The sequence below is a fragment of the Agelaius phoeniceus genome, chromosome 1 (assembly GCF_051311805.1).
Source record: "Agelaius phoeniceus isolate bAgePho1 chromosome 1, bAgePho1.hap1, whole genome shotgun sequence".
Lineage (NCBI taxonomy): Eukaryota > Metazoa > Chordata > Aves > Passeriformes > Icteridae > Agelaius > Agelaius phoeniceus.
In genome coordinates, this window is record NC_135265.1 from 20388830 (window position 1) to 20405180 (window position 16351).

Genomic DNA, 16351 nt, shown 5'->3' on the forward strand with positions numbered 1-16351 from the left:
AAAGTTTCCTTTTTGTTCCTTTTATGTTTTTCTCTTTTAACTCTGGTTCTGTTCTTGTGATCACAGACTTAGCTTTCCCTCTGGTAAAATAAAACTCAAACTCTCGTTGTGTTACAGCACAGATTTCCCAGAAACATCAAACCCAAATATGGGGTACTAAGTGCAACCAGTCCTTTTATATTACTGTACACAGGAGAAAAAAATGCACAAGGAACTGCTGTGCAATTTCACTAAACTACATAGGGCAGTACAGACATTTGTACTGTCAAGTACTGGGTTGTGGGAAAAAGTTTTCTCAACAGCTTTAAACAGTGCTTTTTAGCATAAACTAGGCAGCTGAGGGACAGCCCAAACATCAGGAACTGTCCAGGAAGTTACATTATCTCTGCAAATAGAGACTTCAGCTGATAGTGTTATTTTATTTTCCTAATATAATTCAGTCCATTTTTCCCATTATTATTTCCTTAATATTCTCCATGATTCAAGGACATGATATACTCTACATTTAAATCTCATTTTGCCCATAACAGGAAGCTGCAGCAGACACTGCACTTAATTTAAATTTGCAGTATTTTGTTTTTAAAAGTTTCATTTTCAACACAGAACTTTTGACAAAACTATTTTCAAAAGTGGAATATGGAGACCAAAGCGTCTTAATATTTTTAACAGTGCAATACCACTGGCTGCATTTCAGATCAGCTGCTCAGCTAAAAAAGAAAATTATTTTTCAAAGCTTCTACCCCTATGTGAGATATCAAACACAAAATGGTTTACAAATGATTGCTAAAATGTAATCTTGGCAATGCAAATACCATCTTTGATAAAACAGCAGAAATGGTTCTTAATAAGCATAGAGGTACCTTGAAGAGCTGGAGACAGATCACAACTTTTCCTGCTGGCTCAATGGGCTCCTGGTCCTCTCCTCACAGTTAGCAGGACAACCACTGCAGAGCCCCAGAAGATAAACTGGTGGCTGCTCTCATGGGACATTGCTCCTGGCTCCTCTCAGTGGAGTTTAATGCATTGACAGGCCTGAACAATTCTCCCAAACCAAAGCCAACTGCCTCAGAGGTGCCAAGCCCACAGGATTAAACAAACTCTGTTCCCCTTCAGAAATCACCTGGCTGAATGCAGCCCCACAGAGTCACCTGGCTGAATGCAGCCCCACAGAACCACCTGGCTGAATGCAGCCCCACAGAACCACCTGGCTGACTCCAGCCCCACAGAGTCACCTGGCTGAATGGAGCCCCACAGAGTCACCTGGCTGAATGCAGCCCCACAGAACCACCTGGCTGAATGCAGTCCCACAGAACCACCTGGCTGACTCCAGCCCCACAGAACCACCTGGCTGAATGCAGCCCCACAGAGTCACCTGGCTGAATGCAGTCCCACAGAGTCACCTGGCTGAATGCAGCCCCACAGAACCACCTGGCTGAATGCAGCCCCACAGAGTCACCTGGCTGACTCCAGCCCCACAGAACCACCTGGCTGACTCCAGCCCCACAGAGTCACCTGGCTGACTCCAGCCCCACAGAGTCACCTGGCTGAATGCAGTCCCACAGAACCACCTGGCTGAATGCAGTCCCACAGAGTCACCTGGCTGACTCCAGCCCCACAGAGCCACCTGGCTGAATGCAGCCCCACAGAGTCACCTGGCTGAATGCAGTCCCACAGAGTCACCTGGCTGAATGCAGCCCCACAGAACCACCTGGCTGAATGCAGCCCCACAGAGTCACCTGGCTGAATGCAGCCCCACAGAACCACCTGGCTGACTCCAGCCCCACAGAACCACCTGGCCTGTGCTCTCTCCCAGGTGACCCCAAAGAGCTGTCTCAAAGTCTGTGAGTCAGTCCTGGCCAAATGCACCAGAGACTGCTCTGACAGCCCTGCAGAGCTGTGCTCCTGTGCCAGGAAACCTCTGGTGCTCCTCAGCTCAGACTTACAGAAACAGCCCTAGTGCTAGACAGCCTCAGTAACTCCTATAAGCAAAGCCACATCCCATTTAAGGCCACAAATGGATTTTAAAATGCCTTCAGGTGATTGTTTCACCATAGTTTCTAAGCCAAATCAATTATTTCTATTTTATATCCTCACCTGCTCATCTAGAGTTTTCTTTTAAAAGCCAGACTCTTGTTCCCCCGGCAGGCAGGGCCAGGCCATAAGCTGCCCTCAGAGCATCTCTCATCTCTTAAAGGCTTTGAGAATTTTTGTCAAATTTGAGCACAGCTAATATCAGCTTATCTCTGTTCTGAATCTTCTTACTTTTTCACTTCTCAGTTAATTGTTTCCATAAATATTTGGTAAGCTATATGAAAGGAAATTTATAAAAGAAAATAAATTGTGTTGCATGCAGCACTGTCATTTAAATGTCTGGTTAGTATAATGCAGTTGATGTTTGTTTAAGACCTGAGTTATAGACATATCTTGGCATTTTATGCACAGATTTTACCACATTTCCAGGCATTTTACACACAGGTTTATGTTTGCTGATAACATCCATTAAGAAAAATACATATTTATCTTTCTGCAACTGGGTTTATTTCTGCAGACCTTTTTAAGACAAATTTTACCTGATACAGACCCACCCCTACCAACACTTCCCATTGCCTTTCCACACAAAATTTAACTTACTTTTAACACAGGAATATTCATATCAGTATAACATAATACAGATTAAAGCACATGCTCATTTTGGAGCATCTGCAGACAATTTAAGACTTTATGGCTCCCCAAGACTGTGCCCTCTCCTGTACAGCTGCAGAGAAGAGGTTTGGCTGTGGGGTTTTTTTTGTTTTTAATTCTTGGCTGATAAAAGATTTCAGTTGCACAGCAAATGAAATGTATAAAGTCTGTGTGCTTCAGCTCCAGACACTGGTCAGAATCAGAAAGTAATCAGAGACAGGAATTAAGGGAATGATTTTGTGTCCCAGATCCAGGGAATACACAGGATTGCTGGGCAGCATTTAGACTGGCTGCAGAAAGAAGCTTCTAGAAAAGAGAATAAAAACCCATAACATCAAACTAAAACAGAACACAAAACTGCCATTTGCTGTTTCTGGTACATAACAGATATTTTGGGATTAGCTCATGATGCAGAGATGTGAATACGTTGTAGAAAAGAAATAATGTGAATTCTAAAAACAATTAGGCTTCTTACGTAACAGAAATAAAAGTGAAGGGGATTAAGGAAGAAAAGAGAATGAATCAAATGCTAGTATTTTCTAAAAGAGCATATTTTACTACAGGAGGGATTTTAAATCTAATGCCTGGCTGCAGCTTGCTCAGTGTTGCTCTGCCCACCCAACACCCTCTGCCCACCCCACTGAGACACTGAGAGGGAGGAGGAACACCCTTTTCCAGCTCCTGGATGATGAAGAAACACGGAATTAATCTTTTGCACCTCTTCCTCAAAATATGAGAAACTATAATACATTTGTAGACTGAATTGCTAATTGTTACCTATTTGTTTCATTAAGAGCACACACAAGTCAGAGAGGAAGAACTCTTCACCAGGCTGTGCTGGCTTCCATGTTCTGAGCAAATGTTGTTGGCAACACAGAAAAACAGAAGAGTTTTGTGATGTCTGACAACAATGAATCCTGAGTTAAAGATATTAAACCAATATTTTCAATTACCATTTCAGTATATCTTAAAATATTAAAAGGCCAACTATAGTACCTTAATGGAATATCTATAAATCAGACAAATTTTTAAGAATTGTTCTGATTTCTTCTATTTCAAACAATAACTTCTGCATCAGTTTTTTTTCATCCACCTTTTTATGCAGCCAGCTGTTACTGACGCTAACTTAAAAGCTCACCTTCAATTCAGGATTAATTTTTTCTGTATTATCGTTCCCTTCTACCTCTATTTTGTTTGTTGCTGTCACCATATTTTGACTTTTTTTCTAAGCAGTATGATTTTCCTTCCTAGAAAAAGCAAACAAAAAACATACAAGTAAATTCCTGCTCTAAATTCTATTTTCTTAAAACACCCCCAAAATATTAATTTAATCAGACAGTAACATAGCTTTTCTTTTAAAGACCTGAAGATAACCTGAGAACTGTCAGGAAATACAGTTTCCTCAAAAAAAAGTCTTATTTCTTTTTTTTCCTTATGAAATCCAGCAGAGCTAAATAAAGATCCATTACTTGCAAAATTATTTCTGTTGTAAATCTATTATCTCAGCCCTGACAAAAATGAATTTGTAATGAAGAATATAAAAAATTCAGATACATGAAAAAGTCAGGTCATTTGGAAGGTGCTACATCTCTAGTATTTTTGGTTTAAAGCTGCTTTACAGGACATTTTGTGCAGATACCTTTTGATGGGGTTCAGAGGCCTCTCTCTCCTTTGTCATGTATTTCTCATCTGCTTCCTCATCAGTCTGTGTGAGAAACAGTGCACCAGAGAAAGGAAAGACTCTGCCAACAGTTTGCCACCACTGAGCCCAGCAGAGTCATGAAACAGGTCACATAAAAGGCTGCAAAACTACTACTTTTATTTTGGTTTAAACTGAGATGGAAAGGCATTCTTGCTACTAAGCAGAATCACTGCCATTTCTCACCTTCTCTGCAGGGTGGGATTACTTAAAGGAAGCAGAATGGTGTGACTGTTCATCAAAAATCCCCAAACCAACAACAGGGGCCATTGAGGGGAAACTCCCACAGGCAGGGTCTGTCCTGACTCCCAGGGCAGGGCAGGGAGCAGGCAGGGTCTGTCCTGACACCCAGGAGAGGGCAGGGAACAGGCAGGGTCTGTCCTGACACCCAGGAGAGGGCAGGGAGCAGGCAGGGTCTGTCCTGACACCCAGGAGAGGGCAGGGAGCAGGCAGGGTCTGTCCTGACACCCCATCAGGGCAGGGAGCAGGCAGGGTCTGTCCTGACACCCAGGGCAGGGCAGGGAGCAGGCAGGGGTCTGTCCTGACACCCAGGAGAGGGCAGGGAGCAGGCAGGGGTCTGTCCTGACACCCAGGGCAATGCAGGGAGCAGGCAGGGGTCTGTCCTGACACCCAGGAGAGGGCAGGGAACAGGCAAGGTCTGTCCTGACACCCAGAACAGGGCAGGGAGCAGGCAGGGTCTGTCCTGACACCCAGGGCAAAGCAGGGAGCAGGCAGGGTCTGTCCTGACACCCAGGAGAGGGCAGGGAGCAGGCAGGGTCTGTCCTGACACCCAGGGAAGGGCAGGGAGCAGGCAGGGGTCTGTCCTGACACCTCATCAGGGCAGGGAGCAGGCAGGGGTCTGTCCTGACACCCCATCAGGGCAGGGAGCAGGCAGGGTCTGTCCTGACACCCCATCAGGGCAGGGAGCAGGCAGGGGTCTGTCCTGACACCTCATCAGGGCAGGGAGCAGGCAGGGTCTGTCCTGACACCCAGGAGAGGGCAGGGAGCAGGCAGGGTCTGTCCTGACACCCCATCAGGGCAGGGAGCAGGCAGGGGTCTGTCCTGACACCCCATCAGGGCAGGGAGCAGGCAGGGGTCTGTCCTGACACCCAGAAGAGGGCAGGGAGCAGGCAGGGGTCTGTCCTGACACCCAGGAGAAGGCAGGGAGCAGGCAGGGGTCTGTCCTGACACCCAGAAGAGGGCAGGGAGCAGGCAGGGTCTGTCCTGACACCCAGGGCAGTGCAGGGAGCAGGCAGGGGTCTGTCCTGACACCCAGGAGAAGGCAGGGAGCAGGCAGGAGTCTGTCCTGACACCCAGCACAGGGCAGGGAGCAGGCAGGGTCTGTCCTGACACCCCATCAGGGCAGGGAGCAGGCAGGGTCTGTCCTGACACCCAGCACAGGGCAGGGAGCAGGCAGGGTCTGTCCTGACACCCAGGGCAGAGCAGGGAACAGGGAGGGGTCTGTCCTGACAATGCTGTGCCCAGGGAGGAGCGCTGCTCGCCCTGCCTGCCTCTCCCTGATTGCTTCTTCCTAAGGAGATTTAGGCAGTTTGCGTCAATCAAGGATTTAACACAAGGCATAAATGCCATCCCCTCTTAGCACAAACAAACAGCTGCCAGCACCTTTCTTGATGAGCCAAGGGTGCATGGGCAGCTGGCAAAAAGTTAGTGATTTCTAGTGAATTCTCCTCTTTTACTATCTAACCTTATCAGTTCATCTGATTTTAAAGGTTCATTTCTCTACAGTAGCAAAAAAAGTAATTAAAAAGCTATAAAGGCACGTATAAATAGAAGGGGAATCCTTATGAAAAACAATATGAATTACATACTGAGCATGAAAACCATTAACAGGGCAAACATAGGCAGTCATTAAACATTTTTTCAATGCCAATTGTCTAAATAAGGAAACAGACAGAACTCAAATAATGAGTTACTGTATAAGGCTTAAGCCTTGGTCCATGAAGTAGAGTACATCTATATCAAAACTGCAGAAAAAATTAGCATTCACAAATTATAGGGCTTCAAGCCTTGTCAGATTTTTTTCCAGTAGATTGAATAATATTAAATATTAGTCAATTAGAATCCAGTTAATATTCTTGCTATTCTATATATTATATTACTAAAAATATCATTAATAATAAATATATAAAAGATTTAATTAAAAATCTTGAATGTCATTGTTTCAAATTGTGAAAGCAACACAAAACCTGCTTGATTTTAGAAGCAATTGCTTTCAGTTTTTTAACCTGGCCATGTTCAACCACATACTAGCAAAGCAAACAATTATATAATGAAATTATGAAGTCTTAAAAACTAGCTTAATCATTGCACAATGATCTTCAGGAAATTATCATGAAATTAGCGGTTTGCCAGATGCCCAGTAGAAGGCAGACAAGGAAACATCCCTTCCCCCTAAATCATCTGTCATCCAGCAGCCAGGTACATTTTTCCTCCTCACTCCTCACCACAATCACATTGGCATTTTTCTCCCAGGTTAAAATGAAGGGGCCTAAAAACACCTCATATATTGTTTTATTTCCTCATAAAATAATTTAAATACAAGTACCTCTTCTTTGCCCTAGATTCTCCTTTCAGTAAGCTGTTTGGTAGCTCCCACTGAACACCGTTAAATCAGTCACAGTCATCCTTGTAGCCACAGTTCCAAAAGTTCCCTTCACTATGTCAGAAGCTTATTACAATTATATCACCTCTTAACACTTGAACTTTTGATCTGATTTTCTTAAAAATAGCACAGAGTCCCAGTTAAAAGAACATCATTGAAAATAACAGTATTAATGCTATTTAATCAGCTCCATTTTCTTCTAGTCTCTTGAAGCAGAAGACAGTGGGCTGTGTATTCTATTCTGGACTCAGATTGACTCAAAGTTCAAAGCTGTGCCTTTGAGTAATTTCATTCTGACACTGTTAAATAGCAATTCAGGAAGCATGCAAAGCATCATGCTAAGATTTTCAGGTAAAGCTTGTCCATCTTTACTTCCCATGTTCTTCTGCTGACACATTTTGGGAGGCAAATCCAAAACCTTCCACCCTCAACTTCCTTCTCTCTTTCCATGCCCCTGCAGAAGAAGGGAAGGTTGTGGGACCGAGTGAACTGCCTTGCAGTCCCAGCACCTCGTCCTCACTTTGTGGCTTCCTTAGGACCCTCCCTGCCTTTCTGGAAAACCCCATATACACAGCATTCAATTATGTTCTAAGGATGTTTTCATAAACCTTCAAAGGGGTAATATTGCCCAGTTTCTCAGACAAAATTAAAATCGGACGTATTTTTGTTGAAAACAGGATCCCAAACTTCCTATCCTAAATTCCTAAAAAATTTTAGGGTCCTAAATTCCTATCCTAAATTTCACAAAAAAAAAGAGCAAATTCTGGGACTTTGTAGAATCGTTTTGTCAACACACTATCAGATTATCTTTCATTTTCTTTTTATAAGTCAGAGGGGTACGAGCCTGCTTCTACCTGGAAATAAATAATGTAATGTGGAAATGGAAAAAAATATGCCACAGAAGTTCAAAAAGTAAAATGGCAATCACTGGGACAGCTCTTGTCCTCACTTATGCTCACTCAATCCTAATTAACAGTGGCAGAATTTGGCCCGCTGTACAAGCCCCATCTAATCCCTCCACTGTAGTCTGCCACGCCAGAAGGTTATTCCTTGAAACACTCCCCAGTAAGCCGGATAATTCTAGAAATGACATTTCAATACCACAGAATCAGTTTGCCCAGTGCTACAATTTCATTTCTAAGCCTTTTCCACTTGACTGTACTTGTATACAACGTAGAAATGGTGACAATGAAATCTTTTTCAGAAAGAAATCAGAACCAACTATGACTATTTTTGCCTGTAGATTGGGACACTCACTTGGAAATTACTGAGTATGTATAAAAAGTCCCTCACAAATTACAATACAAGCAGAACAGTTAGAAAGAGAGTAAAAGAGAGCCATAGAATCATCTAATGAGTAAGATAAAAATAAGAAACCCATTTGCTTCATGTCTTAAGACTGCATTTAAAATGAGACACCGGAACAGCACGAGCAGAGCAGCAAGAACAGAGCAGATGGTTTTACAATTTTTAGCTCCTGGCTCTCAGAAAAAGGGCCTGTGAGGGCAGGGCAACCTAGGGAGAAGTGATGGCCTGACTATCCCAGAGGCTGCTGGAGCAGAGCTGGGGAGAGTTTAGGTTTGATTGCAACATTTGTCCCAAGGCTGACAGCTCCAGAGGCCATTTGCACTTCCTGGTCTGAGCTGCACTTAGAGCTCACTACCTATAACCCTGGAGTGAGGGTTTAGCATAGAAAACTATGATGTAAATAAAACCAGATCCTGCAAACAAATTGGTCTTCTCTACTAAAGAGAAACCATTTTTCTAAATATTTACAGGTTCAGGTCCTTGCTGTGCTGACTATAATCTATATGGAATAGAAGGCAATAAAGGGCAATAAAGGGCAATAAAGGTGCTGTTTCCAGGGGGAAGTACTCTGTTTTCCCCTTTATGCCACGTAGGGATTAAATAGGCCCAGGATAAAACCAAGTCCAGGGTTTTGTGCTCTTTGGCAGCCTGGCTTTACCAGCTTCGTGTCCAGCTGCCTAGGCAGGTAAGGAAGAGCTCACCCAGTGGCACTTGCTGTTTCTGCACAGCTCTGAAACATGGGCAGCTCAGCAAGGCTGAGAGAAGACAATGCTTTGCCTGATGCTGAAGCTAGGAACTCCTTGTTATGCAGATAAATACACCTACACTTTTCAGCATATTCATGTCTTCATCACATAAGGTACATGAATGACACAGCTTTTCATTTTCACCGATGCCTCTCCTCAGAGCATCGGGGTAACATTTAAAAACAATTTTTTTTACAGCTTACATTTCACACAATTTCTTCACCTGTTTTCCACTGCCTTGCTTAAAACGCTCAAATTTAATATCCTTGGTTGTGCTGGTTTCAGATGGGGTAGAGTTAATTTTCTCCACAGTGAGCTGTACAGGGCTGTGGTTTGGATTTGTGCTGAACACAGGGCTGATAATGCTGATAATACAGAGATGTTTTTGTTGTTGCTGAACAGAGCTCACACAGAGCCAATGCCTTTTCTGCTTTTTGTACTGCCACAAAGGCAATGGAGCTGGGTGTGCATGGGAGGAGACACAGATGGGACAGGTGACCCAAAGTGACCAAAAGGGTATTCCAGAGCATGTCACATCATGCCCAGGATATAAAGTCTGAGGAAGAAGAAGGAAAGGGGGGATGTTTGGATTGATGGTGTTTGTCTTCCCAAATCACCATTACAGGTGCTGGGGCCATGCTTTTCTGGGGATGACTGAACACCTGCTGCCCATGGGAAGCAGTGAAAGAATTCCTTGTTTTGCTTTGCTTGTGTGTGTGGCTTTTGCTCTTCCTTTTCCTATTAAACCAGTTTTATCTCAACCCGTGAGTTCTCTGCATTTTTACCCTTCCAATTATTTCCCCCATCTCTCCACTGGGGGAGTAAGAGGGGTTTGGCTCCTGGCTGGGGTTAAACCATGACATTGGTAAAACTAATTTTTAACTCCGCCAGTCATGACACTGCTGGGGTTTTCTCTTTTTCTTTCTTTTTCCTCTTTGTCTTTTTTTTTTATTTTTCTTTGCAGAGCAGAAACATAAAAACTTTTTCTAAAAAAACCACAGTGCAGCAGAATAAGGAAATTCATATCTACTCCCCAGTGCTCCATGCTCCACTACACTTCCTTAAGGACAATCTTTAGTAAGAAAACTAAAACGATCAAGTCAACCAAATATTTAAAAATGCAGTTTTCTTCAATTCTGACAGATATCTTAACAGATATTAAAACAAATACTTAGGCATATGTGCAACGAAACAGATTCTGATGGGTATTTGATTACTTATTCATCATACACAACTTTTTTAAAGTTTTCCCAGTAAATAGATTGCATTTAATAGGAAAATAATTTTATAAGTTCTGCTAGAATACAATTTTATAAACCATGAACCACAAAAGAACACTAAATCTAACATAGAAACATTAAAAAACTTTTGGTATGCCCCTCACCAATCATATATCAGACTACCTATCTGTAAAAGACTTGGGGACTTGGGCTTTTTTTCCCCCATACCATCAGCTTGAAACTGATAATGCTATACCATAAAACACTGCAGTCAGCTATAAATATTTCTGAAGCTCACTAAAATCCTTAGAAAGGGGACGAGTAAGCAAAAGTTGTCTGCAAAAGAATACAAAAATTCTTCAGAGCAGAGAAGGAAATGGGCTCCAAGAAGGTAATTTTGCTGGCACTGGCAAGGCTACTTTTCAGAGGAACTCAGGATGACATTTCATCCTTGAATTTTAATACTACTTCTTTAATATCTTTTTCTTGTGTGTACAATTCAGAATAATCTATTCAGATGCACTAAGGAAAATTTAAAAGATTTACTCTCTCACTTACTCTCAACTAAAATCTCTTGAGATTCATCCTGAAACCAGGACAGTACAAAACTTGGGAGGATGAAAACATGACGTGCTGGCAGCAGCGTAAACTCACTGTATGGCAGGATTTTGTAGAAGGTACAAGAGAAGAGAAGAGCAGCTTAAGGAGCTGATTCTGCACCTCCCAGCACAGGCCACTGAGAGGCCCCCTGGGCAGCCTCACTGCCAGGCAGGAAGGATTGCTTAGGTTTTTCAAGCATATATAAAAATGCAATTGAAACATCTCTGTCTCTCTGGAAATTTAGGGCCTGAAAAATATGACCTTAGACTTTCCAAAACAGTTTCAGCTCAGTGCTCTGCAGCCCATTGCCATATCAACATGGACACTCAATTTCAGCATGCTTTTTTGCTCTGAAATTCAGTGATTTAATCTTTTCTCATGTCAAAATATATAGAAGAGAAAATAGGATGCTCAATACGAAACAGGCATTAAATGGAATCCAAACTATAGTTTTTGAAAGGGCTGCAATCTTCCTGGCACAGTACGAAAAGACACTGGAATGTTCTAAGGTTAATAAAACCTTAGGGTTAATAAAAAAATAATAAAAAAAATAAAAATCATAATAAAAATCCTCATATTTACTATATAGCAGTTTTAGATCAAAATATCCCAATGCTGAAGAAAGGATAATTAATGGCCAAGGCCAGAGAACAGACCTGCACAATGTCCCACATGGCAGGCAGTGTGGATTGCGTTTGGGCACACTCTCACAGCTGGGCACTCAGAGTAATGAACACTGGGCACAGAAAGGGAACCCAGCACTGCACTTGGCCACATTTCCAGCTCCCCCTGACTGCACTGGGGAGTTACTGGCACCTCAGGCTATTCTGACTGGATCCACATCCAGCCTGCCAAACAGGAAAGGCAGGCCCATGCCAAAATACCCCATGCTCGTGAAGGATGGGAGCAGCAGATCCGCAAAGGATCTGGCAAGGGTGGAGGTCAAACCCAGCATTTCAACCCTGGAAGCTCCTTCCTGCTATACTCCAGAACTTTTGGGAAAGCAGTGTCTACTCCTGAGACAAACGAGAGCCCAGCTCTTGCTGGTATCACATGGTATGGCTGCACTCTTCCCTCACCAAACTTCACTTGGCAGCTTCGGAGAGTGCACAAACAGGAGCAGCCTACTGCAACAAAATATGAGAAATACTGAGACCCAAAACAATAATAGGATAAAAAACAATGAAATTGCAGCTATATGAAGAGTAGGAAAAAACAGCCAATTTAAAGCACCTGGTGCAGGAAAGAATTGCTGAAGGTCATGTTCAATCATTTTTAGTATAGAGCTTGTTGAATCATTCCTTTTTGGGAGCTGGGGCCAAATCACTGTTGTGGAACATTACTTAATGTCTTGTAGAACACTAGGAATACACCTTTTTTTCCTATTTACTTTTGCTGAAATACAAATACAAAATTAATAATTTTGAATTTAAAAAATTAGTATTTTAAGAATTGGTGTCTGATTCAGGACTTGATTTTTAGAAACGTCCAAATACACAGGAAAAGAGTGTATGTTTTTAGAACAAGTAAAACCCCCTCTTCAGAACCTTACAGATCTTTGGGTCTGGGTAATGAAGACTGTCATGATTTCATTGATGATTCCCTTTGCGTCTCAGTAACAGTTAAACATATCTTACATCTGCCAGATTCCTGAGTTTTCAGTTCCAGTTTCTATACTAAATACTCATCACAGCTAATATTAATTGGTAATCAAACAGAAAAGCACCTGAAGCAAAGAAACGGGACAGAAATAACCTTTGTATTCCCACCAGGCAAGAACTCAGACATAGCAATAGGGTAATGTGTTTACCATTTATGTTTATCCTGTACATAATAAAAGACTTATCCAACCAGAGTGAACAGTCATTTTTTCATCAGCATTTTTGTTTTTCAAATGGAAGGCTTTTATCATATGCAAAATTGCATTAAGCATGTATAATGACTTATTCAGTGATTAGCATAAACATCTTCCATGGCGTGCACAGAACTAGACAGCTGTGATTTGCTTTACCCATGCATAAATAACAGCAAACTTGGCCCAAAGACTTTTACTTCACATTTTATATGTGAAGCCTAACAGGGCTAAGAGAAAGGTTATCACTTTCAGAAACACTGGAAAACCAATTAGCCTAGACCTAGCAAGTACACACTAGAAAAGAAAACACATAAAAATTTGTAAGAAAAGAATTTAAAATTCCCAAATCACAGGAGATTTATACTCGGTATATTAACCTCAGGGCTGAATGGGACAAGTCAAACAAATATTGACAAGACAACCAAATATTGAAAATATAGTCACAAGGGATAAATCAATAGATGTTTCTTTTAAGTGGTAAAGAATATTTTAAGTGTTTTGAGAACTCAATATTTCAAATAGTGACCATTTTTATAACTGAAAAATATAAAAATATTTAAAAATTTTAAAATTAAAATATTTTCAAAATACTTTTAGGATTTTACAGTAATTTGAAGTACCTTAAAATACTTTGGTTTTAATATATTCTATAGTTAAATGTAAGATATTTTTGAAGTCTACAAGGGGTAGTCACTGGCTGGAATTTACAGAAGGTTTATTATTTAATTCTTTCTATGACAATTTCTAGCTATTTAGAACATGTCCAAAAAGTAAATTTGGCTTTAATCTAGGTGACTAGACTGTGCCAATGGAAAGGCAGGTTTGCTGTCTGAGGAGGTGATTTTCTTTGGCTTTAACCAGCATTTAGAAGGTGGGAGGGCATGGAAGAAAATTACTTGCATGACCTTTGCCTTCTTGCACTCTGAGGTCTGGACCATTTAAATACTTTAATCAAAGTATCCTCTTTAAACAATACAGGCTTTATTTAGACAATAAGCTGATCAAGCAGACAGGTTAATTATTTGCCTTCAGCAGGATACACACATTGGTCACTGCTGAAAATCAAAACTACTTTTGCCATTAAGTTCTAAAAAACAATACTGTAATGTGAATATAAAAGTCAAAATCGAACCATTCAGTGAAAATCACTGAGTAATAACTCTTAAATATTTAGAACTAGAAGGAAATTAATTAATATAAATTTTTAAAAATTCAAATAATAATCTTAGCAGAAATATAATCAGTAAAACATCTTTTTTTTATTAACTTGTGAAATTATAAACCAGGGCAGCTTTTGAATAGCAATCCCTTGAGCTGCTAGTTATTTATTTATTTAGTTTCTTAGCAGGAAGGTAGCAGAAATTATGTTACCATCCTTATGCTAAAAACAGTTTCACAGCATTTGAGTTAAGAGCAGTGTGGCCCTGACAGTAGTCTGCAGCACCGGAAGGCAGCTAGCACAGCACAGGAAAAGAGCCTGGAGGCATTAGTGTAATCCATCGAGGTTAAAGTAGGAAAGCTAAAATTATTTAATACTTTTTAAGCCCACAGTACAGTAAATGGTCTGTTGCTAGGAAGCAATCCTGGCTAAAAATACAGCTCTTTTTAATATGCTGACTTTATGTCTGAAGAATGCCAGAAATAGGTCTCACTGAAGGTATTTCTCATGCCCCTCTTCTCACCCCACAGATTCCCCAATTCACACTCACAAATGTATGAACCTCAAGTGTTCCTCAGCCTGGAGGTTATGCTTGACCAAGGAAAAGACAAGCTCAACAGATGGGTGATCTTTACCAACATCCAGTCAAGACAGCCCACATCAGGGGACCCATGGTAATAAGTAAAAACTCTTTAAAATTATAAGATTTAAAGTTCTGATCCTCCAGTCTGACCATAGATTTGCCATCATGAAGGAAGAATTTTCTCCCAGATACCTGAGAACCCTGGAAAAGGATGACTGTCTAAGGACATCCTCTGGAGGAAATTGAGGGATGCTGTAAATGGTCCCCTCGTATACCCTGATAAATTCCCATAAATGAAAACATTTGACTGTCCTAATTTACAGCTGTAAACAGATGAAGCAATCCTTAGACATGCAAATTAAAAATGAAAAACCTCAGAAACAGCAAGAAGAATTTGGCAGGAACAGTGCTGAGGAGTTGCACCCATTTAGCTTCAGAGAAGTGACCAGTCCTACAGTAACACTGGACCAGTAAGTTCAGCACTGTTAAGAAATACAACATGCCAAAACATGATTTGCAAGGGATGAAAGTGCAACTAATCACTTAAAAAATGTGACTCCAGGCCTTTCAGGAGGCTCTGGGTGAAGCCACAGTTGGTACATTTTGTGCAACAGATGGACAGTCACACTTCAGAGGATAAACAATGTATTAATGATAGAATAAGATATATAACACTAAGCACAGAACTTGCAAAGGTATCATGAATACTACTGTAAGCAAGTTGAAGACTTTGAGCATATAATATTACTGGTCTGTCTATTCTACAGTGTTTAGTGAATGCATTCTTTAAGGAAATTGTGACAAACCTTTGTTTCTCAGTAGCTTCACAGTGTCTCTGAAAATGAATGTGCAAGTAGAAATTGATGATAGCTTTAAAATGAACAGTAAATAATGTATAATTTTTTTTTTAATTACTAGATAAATTTCCTGCCAACAATTTCTGTTATGGTTGAATTATTTTAAAGTTCAAATTTATTTTTTATGGTTTAACCCTGCAATTCTTTCTCCTTTCTAAGTCTTTTTCTGATGGAAAGGAATATAGGTTTTCACAGCTAGTTCCACCTTAAGATTTTCAAAAGTTGTATTATTTTTTTTCTGAAATCCTTTTCTGCTGTCTTAAGTAGACAACAGTCTGGCCACCCTTTTAATTGAGAACCTAGTTTGTCACCATCCACTAGGCAGGTAATTGTCTCTCTTATGTTCATAAACATTACATTTGGAATCCTGCACTAATCAGTCAGAAACAGTCCTCAGCATCAGTGAGGTATAAAACTCTACCTCTTCTCATTCTTTAATACATTGACTAGTTGACATCTTTAGGGAGGAATTTTTTTCTCTTAGCATTTTATGTTCTCTGTCAATTTGCACATTACAACTACACAAGAAGTGGACACCCAACTAGGCTACTATCTGTTTAGCTTGAGGCAAGCTACCATGGCTGATATCAGAAATAACAGGTAGCATTCACTTTGGAAGCACAATGATTTTAAATAGCTTTCTTCAACCTCCTCCTTTTTAGTGAGGCACATTCATACAAGAAAAATCCTATCAGAATTTGCATTTAATATGCATTAAACAATTATGGACTTGAGGAATTATCTACATATTTTTACAAACTACAGTCTGGTAATTGTTGAAAATTTCAACCTAAACTACAGTTTTTGCGCTTCCACTAAGTCTTGTGTTAATGACAAATGCACCTGGGTCAGGGCAATTGCAAGCAAAGGTAGAGGCTGGGCAGAAAATAGACTGAGAGCTGCCCTGAAGAGAAGGACTTGGGCTTGCTGGTGGATGAGAAGCTCAAGACAAGCTGACACGGTGCACAGCACAGAGAAACAATTGTGGACTGCATGAAAAGCAGTGTGGCCAGCAGGGT

General features: G+C 41.0%; 1 protein-coding gene across 4 annotated transcripts in view; it reads right to left on the minus strand.

Moving 5' to 3' along the window:
- The window catches only part of CACNB2 (calcium voltage-gated channel auxiliary subunit beta 2), a 248464-nt gene that overhangs the window by 132819 nt on the left and 99294 nt on the right, over positions 1 to 16351 (minus strand). The window lies entirely within an intron of this gene.